We start from the raw sequence: 16,372 nt of genomic DNA, 5'->3' as shown, positions 1-16,372 counted from the left end.
AAGAATTGAGCATGGAGTGCAATTAGAAGGTGAGTTTAGGCAAAATGAAGAGAGGTAGCAGATGAAGATGGGGAGAATTGGTGGAGAGTCTTGATAGGAAACCTAAGGAGTTTTTATTTGATGTGAAGGGAAATGGAAAGCCAGTAGAGTATTTTGAGGAATGGAAAGATGTATGTTGAACGGCACTTCAGGAAGATGTATGTTGAGCAGCACTCCATGAAGTAACATGGTTGGATATGTAAGGAAAAACTGGAAGGGGTTAAGGGAGTATAGAATGTGTGGGAGTTGAAAGACAGTGAGGAGTTGCAAATAAAACCAAGATTATGGGCTTCTGTGGCAAGGACTGTATGTTATCAACAGGAGAGGACAGCAAAGGAGACAAAGCTGGGCTTGTCGACTTTAAGCACTGTACAACGACTAGCACCAACCCCGTGCAAAGTCCACTATTGGCCTCGATATGCATCTGTCAAAAAACTGGAAGCGATGCATTGAAGGCACAACTGCAGTTTTTGATGACAGACTCCTTTACTGTAATCATGAAACATCTGGGAGAATATGTTAGAAGTAAAAGATACTGTCCCTCCCTCTCAGGGAGTTTACAATCTACGATGGGATGACTCCACCTGCATGCTTCAGCAGTGCTGTGATAGAGTGTATAGGGCCATAAAACCTTTCTGTTGTGAGGAACAGTCCTTAATTTAGTGGTGGTCAGCATATCCCTGGAACTCTTTGCTTTGACATTAATAGTAATAATAGTACTTAGTGAGCTCTTATTGTGTGTAGAACACTATACTAAGTCCTGGGAAGGAATATGCATTCACCACCAGTCAATCAGTCAGTCAGTCAGTTGTATTTATTGAGCCATATTTATTTATTGTGTGAAGTCATGTATCTTTCTTGAATTGATCTCTATGTCCTATTTCAGGCTTTTGTAGACCCTCGCATGGCTGCCGTGATCCATACATTTTGATGTCCCACCAGTGGATGCTGTTCTAATTTGTGAGGCCATTGTTTAGTGCAAGTGTCATGCCTGTAAGAGAAATGGGGGGCATTGCCGCCATGGGACTGACACCAAAGGGGCTTAACCCCCATTGCTTTTGGATTAGACCAGCTCACCACTGGCATTTTTTAATGGTATTTGTTAAGTGCTTACTATGTGTCAGACACTGTAATAAGTGCTGGGGTAGATAAAAGTTAATCAGGTTGGACAAAAGTCCCTGTCCCACATGGGGCTCACAGTCTTAATCCCCATTTTACAGATGAGGTTACTGAAGCACTGAGAAGTGAAATGATTTGCCCCGAGGTCATACAGCAGACCAAGTGGAGGAGCCGAGATTGGAACCCAGGTCCTCCTGACACCCAGGCCCTTGCTCTATCCACTAGGCAACACTGCTTCAGAACATTTCACCAACCAGCGTGGCTTAGTGGCAAGAGCACCTGCTTGGGAATCAGAAGACAAGGGTTCTAATTCCAGCTCCACCACTTGTCTGCTGTGTGACCTTGGGCAAATCACTTAACTTCCCTGTGCCTCAGTTACCTCATCTGTAAAAGGGGGATTAAGACTGTGAGCCTTACATGGGGTAACTGGATTACCTTGTAACTACCCCAGTGCTTAGAACAGTGCTTGGCACATAGTAAGCACTTAACAAATACCATAATAATAATAATAACCACAGCTGAATGAAGTGGTAGTTCAACTAAAAGATACTGCTTCATACTTGATTTGCTTTATTGGTCCTTAAAGTATGTTTTGTCTGTGTTTTGCTGCAAAATATTAATGAAGCCAATTCCAGATGTTCAGCAAAGCTCTAGAGTTTAGCACTGATCTGTTGTTTTTGTTGTTCGGTACCTCTTATTTAATTTGCCTAATGGACAGGTGATGAGGAGAAGCCTTCTTTGTTGGAAAAATTTGCTAAATAATAATTGAACTACCTACAAAATACTTTCCTCTGAATATCTCAATGCACTTCCCAAATATAACTGAAAACCTCAGGGTAAAGGTACTATATAAGTGTCAGAATGGGTATTTACTGAAATCTCATGACTATTACATGAACTAACTTGAAAAATGTTCACATTTGCACATCATGTACCCATTTTCAATGTGTCTAAGAATTTCTGGGCACAGAACATCATAATCACTCTCTTTTCTTATTCAACATGGCATGATACCACAAAATTGTATTAATTTTCTCGCCATTCTGGTGGGAGAGTGCATTATTACTCAAGACCATCTTTTAACAGACTTTTTCAATGATACTATATTTACATGCAAATATGCCTGTTATTATCTAGTATGCTTGGGGAACAGGAGGTGCTGGTTAGTTAAGAATGATGGATTGCTCACTGTCGGGATTGTCGAGTAGAAGGAATTGGAATAATCACACAAAGGCCTGGAGTAAAGTAACTGTCATCCTTTCAGCTGAAATGGCCACTCCTAGCCATATTCTGTTAGTATTCAGTGCGACCACTCTGGCTGTTTCTAGCACCGCCAGAAACCTCCAAGATGCAGCTTCCCACCATTTGTGCTGCAGCAATAATGGGGCTTCTCAAGGAGCTTCAGAACTGTGGTGGGGATTTGTCGTCTTCCCTGGTGCCTGGCCCAGTTGGCACCTGTATTGTTCTGGGTGAGAAGGAGGCACCCAGCTGTAGAGCAAAATCAAAGACTTCTGGACCTCCTGTGTGACTCAGGAGCAGAGAGGTACGAAGGATGGAAGAAGAGGCTGGAGCATGTGGCCTCTGATGCTCTTATTTCATTCAAGCAACAAAGCCATGGGATAGAAGCCCTCCAGAATTATTATTATCATTATTATTATTATTATTATTACATTTGGTAAGGGCTTACTATGCACTGAACACTATTCTAAGCACTGGGGTAGATACAAGTCAATCAGGTTGGACAGAGTCCCTGCCCCGCATGGAGCTCACAGTCTAAGTAGGAAGGAAAAGAGATATTCAATCCTCATTTTTCAGTTGAGGAAACAGACACAGAGGACTTAGGTGTCTTGCCTAAGGTGAGTCAGGTAAGTGGCAGGGTCAGGATTAGAACCCAGGTCCTCTAAGTTCCAGGCCCATGCTCTTTCAACTGCTGCTTCTCTCTTCTTGACGTGAGGGGAAGCAAGCTGTGTGCCCTTGGGCAAGTCACTTTACTTCTCTGTGCCTCAGATACCTCATCTGTGAAATGGGGATTGAGACTGTGAGCTCCACATGGGACAGGAACTGTTCTCAACCCACTTTGCTTGTATCTACCCCAGTGCTTAATACAGTGTCTGGCACATAGTAAGAGTTTAACAAATATCACAAAAAAGGTGTGGCTGGGAGAGCAGGACACAGGGAGAGCTCATGCTCTGGACCTGGATGGACAGAGAGGGATCAGAGAGGATCCTGGAGGGTTTTGGGGGGATTTTTTTTTACAGTATTTATTAAGTGCTTACTATGTGTCATGCACTGTACTAAGCACTGGGATAGATACAAGCTAGTCAGGTTAGACATAACCCATGTCTCACATGGGGCTCACAATCTTAATCCCATTTTACAGATGAGGTAACTGAGGCACAGAGAAGTTGAGTGCTTTGCCCAAGGTCACACGGCAGACAAGTCGGTGAGCCAGGATTAGATCCCAGGTCCTTCTGACTCCTAGGCCTGAGCTCCAACCACTAGGCCATGCTGCTTCTCTTTCAGAGTCCAGTGGCCAGGACTCTGGAGGAGTGAGGCTCATGCCCCTGAAGGGGAGAAAAATGTGAGCCTCATGACACCTACAGGAAAGGACAGCAGTTCCTGGTGGGGGGAAAGTAGTAAATCCAGGGAAAGGTGGTTAAGCTGCATTTGGTTTTACATGTTACCTTACTAAGAACACAATAAATATGGTCAAATCTCAGATCTTGGTGTCTGTTTGCAGTAGGGGCTGGAGAAGAAGCTCCAAGTGCCAGGGAGACACGTAAACTTGGAGAGGTGCAGGCATACAGGAAGGAGCACTTTTTCCGCGAGCATCCTGCAGCCATCCCAGGAGGGGGAGTGGTTGGCTAGTCCCCAGTGACCTGTAGGGCTTTGGGGAGATCCCTGGACTTCCTCTGTAGAGTGGTGGCAGGGATGGGGCTGAGGAGTAGTGGGTAGGATGCCCCAAAAACCTGTGGAATAAGAATGGGAGAACCATAAGACTTTAGGACCCAGTGGAGGCTGACCGAGGTCCAGGCACTCCTAAAGGGACTCCCGGAGCTCTTTCGGCCTGGATTTAGGGCTGGATTTAGGGCTGGACTGTGTCCATCCAGGTCCACAGCATGAGCTCTCCCTCTGTCTTCCTCTCCCAGGCACACCTTTGTTTATGGCATTTGTTATGCTCTTACTATGTGTCAGACACTGTACTAAGCGCTGGGGTAGATACAAGCAAATCGGGTTGAACATAGTCCCTGTCCCATGTGGCGCTCACAGTCTCAATCCCCATTTCACAGATGAGGTAACTGAGGCACAGAGAAGTAAAGTGACTTGCCCAAGGTCGCACAGCTTGCTCCTCCTCACACCCTCCTATTCCCAGATCATCTGGATAGGCCTGCCTCATCCTCCCAATAATAGTAGTAATCATGGTATTCATTCATTCATTCATTCAATTGTATTTATTGAGTGCTTACTGTGTGCAGAGCGCTGTACTAAGTGCTTGGGAAGTACAAATCGGCAACACATAGAGACAGTCCCTACCCAACAATGGGCTCACAGTCTAGAAGGGGGAATTTGTTAAGCACTCACCATATGCCAAACACTGTACTAAGCATTAGGACAAATACAAGATACTCAAGGTAGACACGATGTCTGGCTCACTGTCTTCCAAGTAGGAGGGAGAACGGGTATTGAATCCCCATTTTACAGAGGAGGAAGCTGAGGCCCAGGGTTATTAAGTGACTTGACCAAGGTCACACAGCAGACAAGTGGCAGAGCCAGGATTAGAATTCAGGTCCTCTGACTTCCAGGCCTGTGCTCTTTAATGATAATAATGATGGTATTTGTTAAGCGCTTACTATGTGCAAAGCACTGTTCCAAACACTGGGGGGGATACAAGTGATCAGGTTGTCCCGTGTGGGGCTCACAGTCTTAATCCCCATTTTACAGATGAGGTAACTGAGGCACAGAGAAGTTAAGTGACTTGCCCAAGTGACTTGCCCAGGATTAGAACCCATGACCTCTGACTCCCAAGCCCGGGCTCTTTCCGCTGAGCCATGCTGCTCTCTATAATAATGGCATTTGTTAAGCACTTACTATGTGCCAAGCACTCTTCTAAGCACTGGGGCGGATACAAGGTAATCAGGTTGTCCCACATGGGGCTCACAGTCTTAATCCCCATTTTCCAGATGAGGTAACTGAAGCCCAGAGAAGTTAAGTGACTTGTCCAAAGTCACACAGCTGACAAGTGGTGGAGCCGGAATTAGAACCCATGACCTCTGACTCCCAAGCCCAGGCTCTTTCCACTGAGCCACTCTGCTTCTTGCTCTCCTCTCCTTCCCTCAGATTGTGAGCCTCCTGAGGGGCCAGGAGTCAAGTCGAATGTATCCTGTGTTGTACTCTTTCCCAGCACCTACTATAGTGTTCTGTGGTCTCAGTAAAAATTATTGAACCTAACATCCTAGAGGTCCTGCCTCGTGTAGGTCCTGCCATCATGGTTCCTTGAGCCCCCAAATTCCCAAGTGCCCTTTGTCTCCACATTCACCTATAATCACCCAGATTTTATCTCTAAAGGAGTTTGACTTCCCCAAATTACCCTCTCCCCCAGACAAAGTATGGGTAATTCTGCTAGAACTATATAAGCAAGCATATCTTTATTTCCCCTATCTGCCCTTCTCTCTGCCTCAGCTATGAACTTGGCAGTCAGTCAGTCAATCATATTTATTGAGAGCTTACTGTGTGCAGAGTACAGTACTAAATGTTTAGGAGAGTACAGTGCAACAATAAACAGACACATTCCCTGCCCACAACAAGCTTATGGTCTTGGCTGTGTATCCCTGAAGCTCCCAGACCTACAACACTTATGTAAATATTCTTATACTCTATTATTTCTCTCTGCCTAATCTATTTTAATATCTGTCTCCTCCTGTAGGTGGGAATCTCCTTGTGGACAGGGATCGTATTTACCAACTCCATTGTAATTTATTTAGAGAAGCAGCATGGCATAGAGGATAGAGCATGGGCCTGGGAGTCAGATGGTCATGGGTTCTAATCCTGGCTCAGCCACCTGTCTGCTGTGTTACCTTGGGCAAATCATTTCACTTCTCTGGGCCTCAGTTACTTCATCTGTAAAATGGAGATTGAGACTATGAACCCCTCGTGGGACAGGGACTGTGTCCAACCTGATTTGCTTGTATCCACCCCAGCAGCTGGCTCATAGTAAGTGCTTAAAAAATACTATCCTTAGTATTATTATTATTACTCCTTTCCCAAGTGCAAAGCATAGTGCTCTGCACACAGCAGGGTCTCAATAAATACCATTGATTGGTTTTTCATATAGTATTTGTTAAGTAATTTCTATGTGTCAAACACTGTTCTAAGTGGTGAGGTTCTAATCAGGCTGCATACAGTCCCTAGCCCACATGGGGCTCACAGTCTTGATAGATTGATATCTTTAATTACTGCTATTTCTGACAGCAGCCTTACTTTATGTGTCGCTAAACCAGTGCAATTTCCAGTAAGACTGCATAAACATAAACTTTTTTAAGACTTCAACCTGTAATCTTCAGGATTTTTTATTTAATTGTTGGCATGAAAAATAGGCCAATGCGATCGGCACTATTGCTATGTTCAGCCCTCTATGTCCGTGGCAGAAACATTGTTTTTTAAATGTCAACAGACCATCTCTTCCTGACAGTTCCTTTTGAAAATATTTCACCAAATTCTACCCCGATGTTAACAGCTACCAGGAAGTTATATGACAGGATTTGCACCAGTCCTATGGGTTCACGCAAGGAAAAAAAAGTAACTATAGATTTTCTTATATTTCTGTTGGGAAAAGGATTGATTTCAGGCCTCCTTCACGGAACATGTTCATTCAGACATTTCTTTTCTGACAGACTTCTTTAAAGTAGATATTGGGAAAATTCGAAGAGTGTTTTGGTGGTTTGAGAGTTGCTGTGAATTGTGAGTCACAAGTAGGCCTTTGCTGTCTACCATCACTATTCTCTTGGTGTATAAATATTGCAATACCAGACTGTAAATGGCACTGCTGAGTGTGAAAGTTTTCGGGGTTTTTTTTAAATTCACACCATCAGGAAGAATGTTAAAGAATGTTTTTTAGAGACTGGAAGTGCAACCTTGTAAAAGGACTTAAGGTTTTCACATATGACATGCCTGTTTGCTCACCTCAGGACCCCAGAGATGATACTGTTTTAAATCTCAGTTCAAACTTACCACCACACCTACCCTAAAAGCAATTTTGCAAATGTAATTCAAAGTCTGAAATGGTTTTTGACTGCTGCAGTCAAAAAGAAGACAAGTGAAGGGAACAATACTGACACTAAACAAACCTCCAAAGTTTTTGCCACCCTTACGAAAGCATTCTACATGATCTGTAGGCCTGATGAGGTTGGAAGTTATGAGATGTTCACCAAAATCCTGATGATAAAAGTAATCATGTTAGAAGAGAAGACACCCTGTGACATATTCCCCATTCCCAATGGAGGACAGCAATTTGGAGAAACAGAACCAGTTTTCTTCAACATCTATTTTTCACAGTCATGAGGCTGGGAGAAAGGAAACCTGAGTTCTACTGGCCTGCCACTGCCCTGCTGGGGAATCTACAGCAAGTTGCCTAATCTCTTTGTCCCTCAGTTTCCTCACTTATAAAACAAGGATAATAATAATTGCCTTTACCTACTTTCCCAAGCACTTAGTAAGCACATAGTAAGCACTCAATAAATACCATTGATTGATTGATTGGAGGGACATGTTAATGGTAAAAATTGGATAATTCACTTCCAAGCACTTTGGAAAACTGAAAAATGCACTCCACAACTTGAAGGTATTGTATTCAATCAGTCCACTTTCCAATAGTGGATTGATGAATAAAGTAGAAAATGAAATAAAAAACGATAGTCTGTTTTTTAAGCAACTGACAGGCAACTTGTGCTAAAATTATGGCATCCAGTTTCAGGCTAAATGTAGTTATAGATGGTGGAATTGTTTAAACTTCTATGTGGCTGCAAAATCTGGACCTACTATATCCAATTTCTCAAGAAGTTTAGCTTTATCAACATGTCATACTTAACATCATATAGCAAGGTCTTAGTGTGGCCTCAGAGAAGCAGCATGGGCTAGTGGATAGAGCACAGGCCTGGGAGTCAGAAAGACCTAGGTTCTAATCCCAGCTACACCATTTGCCTGCTGTGTGACCTTGGGCAAGTCACTTCACTTCTCTGGGCTTCAGTTGCCGCATCTATAAAATGGGGATTAAGGTTGTGAGCCTCATGTGGAACAGGGACTTTGTCCAACCTGATTAGCTTATATCTACCCCAGTGCTTAGAACAGTGCTTGACACATAGTAAGCACTTAAGAAATGCCATCGTTATTATTATTATTACTTGCCTGCTATGTGACCTTCAGCAAGTCATTTCACTTCTCTTTTCCTCAGTTCCCTCACATGTAAAATGGGGATTCAATACCTATTTTCCCTCCTACTTACAATGTGAGCCCCATGTGGGACCTGATGATCTTGTATCTACCCCAGAGCTTAATACAGTCCTTGGTGCATAGCAAGCACTTAACAAATAGCACAGTTATTATTTATGGTTATCTGCCCACCATAGTCACATAAGTACTATTAATAGTAACAATTGATCATTGTATTTGTTAAGTATTTACTCTGTGCCAAGCATTCATTCATTCATTCATTCAATTGTATTTATTGAGTGCTTACTGTGTGCAGAGCACTGTACTAAGGGCTTGGGAAGTACAAGTTGGTAACAAGCACCGTCTAAGCACTGGGGTAGATATGAGATCGCAGCCCCTGTCCCCCAGGAGGCTCACAGTCTTAAATAAGAGGGAGAAAAGGTATTGAATCCCATTTTCAAAGGAGGAAACTGAGGCCCAGAGAAGCCAAGTGACTTGCCCAAAGTCACCCAGCAGGCACGTAGTAGACCAGGAATTAGAACCTTGGCCCTTTGACTGGCAGATCCATCCTTTCCAATAGGCTAAGCTGCTTCTCATATTGATTGATTGGTTAATACATCCACTTTCTTGAACACTGTTGCAAGCCTTTCTAATTCCAAATTTTAGTGGGTGGTAGAGATATAATTTCTTCTTTGTGTCAGAATTTGCAGTGATGCATTGGACTGTCAAAGTGCAGTGAGCTCTTCATTGTATAACGATTGCTCTGATTGAGATACAATTAGTGCATTGACATCTGCATCACCCATTTACAAATTAAGTTGCCTGTCACTTTACCAACTTCTTTGGTTATCTCCTCAGGAGATCTTTCAATGCCTTGAAAATCTGACACAAATGGTGGGTAGGACTTTCTTCCCGATCCATTCTTTGTTGATTGCTTAATCTCAGCCCAGGTGGGAAAGGCCTGTTGGTTTTACCTTCATATTTCCCAGATTCCCCATTCCCCTCTATCTAAACAGCCACCACCCCAGACCAGGCACTAGTCATATCGCTGCTTGACTGCTGTTTTCTTGTCTCCCCACTCCACAAGAACCTCCAATGGCTGTCCATCCACCAAATTTAATATTTCTTCTCTCCATCTTCCAACTGCCTCCTAGGTACTTTTGTAGTAGTAATAATAGTATTTATAAAGTACTTACTGTGTAAAGAGCAATGTTTACAGAGCACTTGGAAGCAGTATGGCATAGTGGATAGACACGGGCCTGGAATTCAGAAGGTTGTGGGTTCTAATTCCGACTCTGCCGCTTGTCTGCTGTGTGACCTTGGGCAAATCACTTGATTTCTCTGTGCCTCAGTTTCCTCATCTGTAAAATGGAGATTGAGACTGTGAGCCCCACGTGGGACAGGGACTGTGTCCAACTCGATTTGCTTGCATTCATTCATTCATTCAATCATATTTATTGAGTGCTTACTGTGTGCAAAGCACTGTACTAAGAACACTTGGGAGAGTACAGTACAACAACAGACATATTCCCTGCCCACAATGAGCTCACAGTCTAGAAATTCTTATATAAATTCTGCAGTGATGGGTTTAATAATTAAAGAAATAATTAGTAGAGAAATAATACAATCATGAATGGAGTGGTCTTTTGTGAATCATTAGGAAGATTGTGCATCTAAGGCAGAGTTGGAAACAGAGCCAAGATTAGCAGTGAATATATTAACAGACAAGGACATACATACAATATGTTGATAGGCAAGGACTTACAGATGCATACACTGGGACATGGACAAACCTACATGGACAGAAGCACATACAGTGCTCTGCACACAGTAGGCGCTCAATAAATACGATTGAATGAATAAAGGAACACATATGGATATACATATATGGACATGTAAGAGTCATAGGAAGAGAGTTTTTTAATGGTGTTTATTAAGCACTCACTAAGTGCCAGGCATTGTACTAAGCTCTGAGATATAAGATAATCAGTCAATCATATTTATTAAGCACTTACTATGTGCGGAGCACTGTACTAAGCGCTTGGGAGAGTACAACAATATAACAGACACATTTCCTATCAACAATGAGCTTCGGGTTGGACACAGTCCCTGTCCCATGTGAGGCTCGCAGTCTTAATCCCCATTTTACAGAGGGCATAAATGACGCATAAAGAAGCTAAGTGACTTGCCCAAGTTTACACAGCAGACAAGTGGCCGAGCCAGGATCAGAACCCAAATCCTCTTACTCCCAGGCCTGTGCTCTTTCCACTAGGCCATGCTGCAGATTGATGCATGACTGACAATCCCTTCTGCATTATGTACCTATATAGTAGCTATCATAGTAGTGGTAGCAGTTTTAGCAACAGCTGCAGTTGTAGGCAGGGAATGTGTCTATTCATTGTTATATTGTAATAATAATAATAATGATAGCATTTATTAAGCGCTTACTATGTGCAAAGCACAAGCACTTAGTACAGTGCTTTGAACACAGTAAGCGCTCAATAAATATGATTGAATGGATGAATAGTAGTAGTTGTAGTAGCGGTATTTATTGAACAGCCACTTACTGCATTGAACTCATTGTAAACTGTAAACTCATGGGTAGGGAATGTGTCTGCTAATTCTGTGGTCTTATAGTCTCCCAAGCACTTCTTAGTACAGTGCTCTGCACATAATAAGTGCTCAGTAAATACCATTGATTGATTGATGGATTGTACTGTTAAAGGCACTTGGGAAGTACAGAGTAAAGAACAGATGGGTTTCCTGCTCATAAGGAGCTTATGCTCTAAATAGGGAAGACAAACATATAGATATTCACAACTAGAGTGGTGAAAATAAATAATTAAGTGTGCATATTTATATGAATGCTGAAGATAATACAAGGATATGTATATTCAGTTTAGAAGTGCTATGGTTTTGTGGACCTAGCTGAGAATACCCGCGTAGCCCAAGGAATTTAGTTAGCTTTACAACTGCTGACTGAATTCTTGCCAGTAAATTAGCAATGCTAATTCAATTCCTAAATCAGCAATAACATTGGAAAATATCACTAAACTAACATTACTATTTTCAACACTTGAATAAGGGCACAATTGATTATAGGCATATGTTATTTACTCAGTAACTCTTTTACTTTCCTCCCATGGGCCTTCTGTAATACGTATTTTTGTGTTTAAGGATTACAACAACTGCCACTGTAACAAGTTATTCCATGTAATTCAGCCAAGAACTTTTGATATGGAACCAAAATTTAGGAAATGTTAATTTCCTTCTATATGTTTTTTCCTTCTTATAATTTTTGGTCCATTGACTCTTTGGAATAAATAGTTCGTTGTCCCAACTCTTGGAAGCCTTATATTTGTTATCAAGAGAAAAATGTTTGTTTCAAAATGAAAAACATTGTTATCTTTATAATGTAACTTTGATTATAGTTTAGTATTTTTTCTTGTTTTCTCCCTGAACTGGTTACCCTTACTCTTTGCCAAGGGATTAGCTAACATTTTAACTTAAACTGAATACTCTGCCCTTTAGCATTCCCAAACATTAAACATCTGATCGAACTGTGGAACTGTAGTGCTGTCCCACCCTCTGTGTTCCAGTCTTCTATGGCTTCTTCCCCACTGCTTTCAAACATGCTTATATATCGCCATCCTAAAAAAAACAACCTCCCTTCACCCAATGGCTTCCCCTATCACCCTATATCCGTCCTACCATTCCTCTCCATTTTAAGTGGTTCCATCAATGTCACCTTTGTGCCATACTCAGTATCACAATGCCAGACAAGATCACAAACAACAAAGTCCTGAAATGAAATCACTGAACAAATGTTAAAATTAGGATCAGTTGGTAAACAATATGGCATAGTGGAAAGAGCCTGGTCCTGGGAGTCACAGGACCTGGGTTCTAATCCCAACCCCATCACTTGTCTGCTATATGACCTTGGGCAAATCACTGCTCTGTGCCTCTCTTACTTCATCTGTAAAACAGAGATTAAATCCTACTCCCTCATACTTAGACTGTGAGTCCCATGTGGGACAGGAGCTGTGTCCAATCTGATCAATGTGTATCTATCCCAGAGTTTAGCAGTGCTTGGCACATAGTAAGTTTTCCAAATTGTACTTTCCAAGCGCTTAGTACAGTGCTCTGCACACAGTAAGCACTCAATAAATACGATTGAATGAATGAATGCTTAGCAAATACCAAAATGAACAAATGTCATAGTTATTATCATTATAACACAGCTGAGTAGGATATGTGCTTTAGAATGAATGACAGGAGAATAATACCCAGTAGGCTGATGCTGGTGAGTTCAGATGAGAGGATGAAAAGGAGGAGGGCAGGGGAAATGAAGTGTAGTTTGATTGATTTTTTTTTGGATAGTCCATTTTTAATAATATTCCACAGTCTTCACGAAAAATGTAATTTGCAATCCGTTTTACTGTCAGTAATTAGAAACTCGGTAGTAAGAGCAAAATGAGCAGGGTGGACATTACTGGATGCACTTTCTGGTGGGGGCAAAACCTGGGAAATTCTTTTGGAGGCAGAACTGCAGCAAGGATGCTGCACTCAGAGAGCACTCATTGATCGATCAATTGAGTGATTAATAGTAATTATGTTATTTGTTAAGCACTTACTATGTGCCAGGCACTGTACTAAGCGCTGGAGTAGATACAAGGTAATCGGGTCGGATACAGTCCCTGTACCACCTGGGCCTCACAGTCTCAATCCCCATTTTACAGATGAGGTAACTGAGGCACAGAAAAGTAAAGTGACTTGCCCAGGGTCCTTGATTGAGAAACAAGTGGGGAATTCCTCTGAGCCCTCTGCTGAGAAGTTCTGATACTGGTTCTGCCAATTGTTGCTGTGTTACTTTGGGCAAGTCACTTAACTTCTGTGTGCCTCAGTTTCCTCAACTGTAAAATGGGGATTAAATCCTACTCCCTCCTACTTAGACTGTGAGCCCCTTGTGATACAGGGACTGTGTCCAACCTAATTAACTTATATTTACCCCAGCATTTAGACCAATGCTTGACACATAGTAAGTGCTTAACAAATAGAATAATAGTAATAACAATAATAAAATTTGCTTTTTCGCCCTTCTCACCTCAGGTGCGAGTGTGAAAAATTTTCATACTTGGACCTTGAAAATTGGTTTTTATTAAGCTAGTGTCACTTCATAATGCTTACTGGTTTCTTTTTAAAGTGAAGATATAGGTAGATATTCTCGTACACAATTATGAGTGGCCACAGGTAACAATTGGGCTAAAAAGGAATAACTGAAGCCCTAACAGTTTCCCCAGTGCAATTTAGTCTCAAACACAATTGACATATTGAAAATCATATTTTATAAAATGCATAGTAAAATCCTAATACTTATGGGTATTTTAACATTTAACATCCATCACAGGGTAAGTCTAGTGAAAATGAAAATAATTAATGACAAAATAGTTCTATTCCTTGATATGGAAAGAATACACTTTGGGGAGGGAAGGGGGAAAATGTCATTCAAGACAAAAACCAGAAAGAAACAATTACTACAATCATTTCACATCAATAAAGGATGAAAATTACTAAAGAGATGATAACAATAAGTTTTCTAACACATAAATTATGAACTACCAAGAAATTGGGAGATTACAGTGGCATTAGTAGAAATGATTGCTACCCTTAAGGAGTTTACACTAAATGTTGTAGTCTTCTGAAATACTGGATTTTCTTTCCATTCATAATTTCTCAAATCTATTTTTTTGTGATTTGGATTTTACTAGTGTCCCAAATTTGAATTGGGAACAAAAATTCTTAAAGGTCCTGTCATGCCCCAAAATGTTTCTGTGCTCCATTAATAAAAATGATATTCGTTGAATGGGTGTGCCTTACTTCAGTGTTTTATTCCAACATGACCTCCCATCAACCAGCACTATTTTTGTTTCCTTACTTTGTGTCCATACTGATATTTTCCCCTGATCACTGTCACTGGAATGAATGAAATTGATTTTCCATTTGATTAAAAAGATAATCTGAAACTCAAAACATGGCTGCATAAATTTCTGTTTGATTTTTTTCCCCACTTGGGGAAACACAAAGCAAACCAATGATTTTAAAGAATAGCTCGACAGAATTTGAGGAAAACAAATCATAGATGCCTCAGTAATTCAGGTATCTAGGTGTGACAATATAAGAAATAATTGAGAAATTAATGTACCAATATACCAATGTTTGGGAAGAAAACTAAAAGTAGAAAGGATGACTATTACTGAGGAAGAGAATTTTTGGTGTGTGTTTGCTCAGTTGGTTGCTTTATTTTGTTTTTTGTTGTTTTTTTTTCTTTTAGCAATAAAGCAGGAAAGGTTTTGGATTGCCTAGCTTGCTCAGTTCAGTAGTATCCTCGCCACACTGACAGTGGGAACTAGATTCATTAGCTGTGCAAGTAAGCAGTGAATACAATTTCAGAGGAGGAAAATGCATTCTTTCTTCGATTCCATTTGTTTTCTTTGCCTTTACAGCAGGGCAATTCTTAGTGGCACTAATCACTGTGTTGTACATGGTAAATTGTCCTGACATCTGACTGACATCAGGTATGCATCTCTTTCAGGAATAAATGAAAAGTAGATCTTGGAAAGTTCAGAACAGAAGGGTTTGGTTATATAGCCCATATAGCACACCAGCTGACAGAATATTTAAGGGGCAGTGCCATGGGGAGAGAGGATGTGTGGATGCCTAATTGAACCTAGTTTATAATATAAGCTTATTTTATGGGATTGTTAAAACAACTGCAATGAAGAGATAAAAACACTTTATCATTTTAATTTGCTATACCTTCATATAACCATGGTGAGGCAAAACTGCTTGTGATTATTGAAAATAATCAATCATCAACGATGACCATTTTTGTCATGGCAAATACATTAAAAGACTGCAGTACAGTATTGGACTTTTCTATAAGGAAGGCCCACTGTTGGTAGTTGGAACAACCTGAATGCACAAATGTGACAAAGAGGCTCATTCTTCAAAGCAGCATATAATTATCCCCAAAAGGCATCTAAGAGGAGAGGATATTCATGGTGCCAAATTTAGAATTTATTTTGTTTTTAGTTAATTTCAAATTAGTGGAACATTGATATACTGAAAATCCTGCTTCTCTGGAACTGACACTACTGCTTGCCACCCGTTCTCATTACCCTGGCTGGAGAGAAGCCACCTGATAGTAATAACGGTATTTGCTATGTGCCAAGCACTTGACTAAGTGCTTGGGTAGGTACAACAACAACAACAACAACAACAATAATAATAATATTGGTATTTGTTAAGTGCTTACTTTGTGCCAAGCTCTTATTCTCCTCCTATCTCTCTGGCTGCTCATTTTCAGTCGCTTTCATGGGCTCCTCCTCTGCCTCCCATCCTCTAACTGTGGGAGCCCCTCAAGGCTCAGTTCTGGATTCACTTCTACTCTCCATCTACACCCACTCCTTTGGAGAACTCATTCGCTTCCATGGCTTCAACTACCACCTCTAGGCACATGATTCCCAAATCTACATCTCTAGCCCTGATCTTTCTCCCTCCCTGCAGTCTTGCATTTCGCCCTGCCTCCAAGACTTCTCTACTTGGATAGCCCACTGACACCTCAAACTTGACATGCCCAAAACAGAACTCCTGATAATAATAATGATAATAATAATAATAATAATAATGATAATAGTATTTGTTAAGCACTTAGTATGTGCCACACACTGTTCTAAGTCCTGGGGTAGATACAAGGTAATCAAATTGGACACAGTTCCTGTCCCACTTT

This window comes from Tachyglossus aculeatus, chromosome X4 (genome assembly GCF_015852505.1).
Source record: "Tachyglossus aculeatus isolate mTacAcu1 chromosome X4, mTacAcu1.pri, whole genome shotgun sequence".
Taxonomy (NCBI): domain Eukaryota; kingdom Metazoa; phylum Chordata; class Mammalia; order Monotremata; family Tachyglossidae; genus Tachyglossus; species Tachyglossus aculeatus.
The sequence above is the reverse complement of the archived record's forward strand: the minus strand, read 5'-3'. Positions refer to the sequence as shown.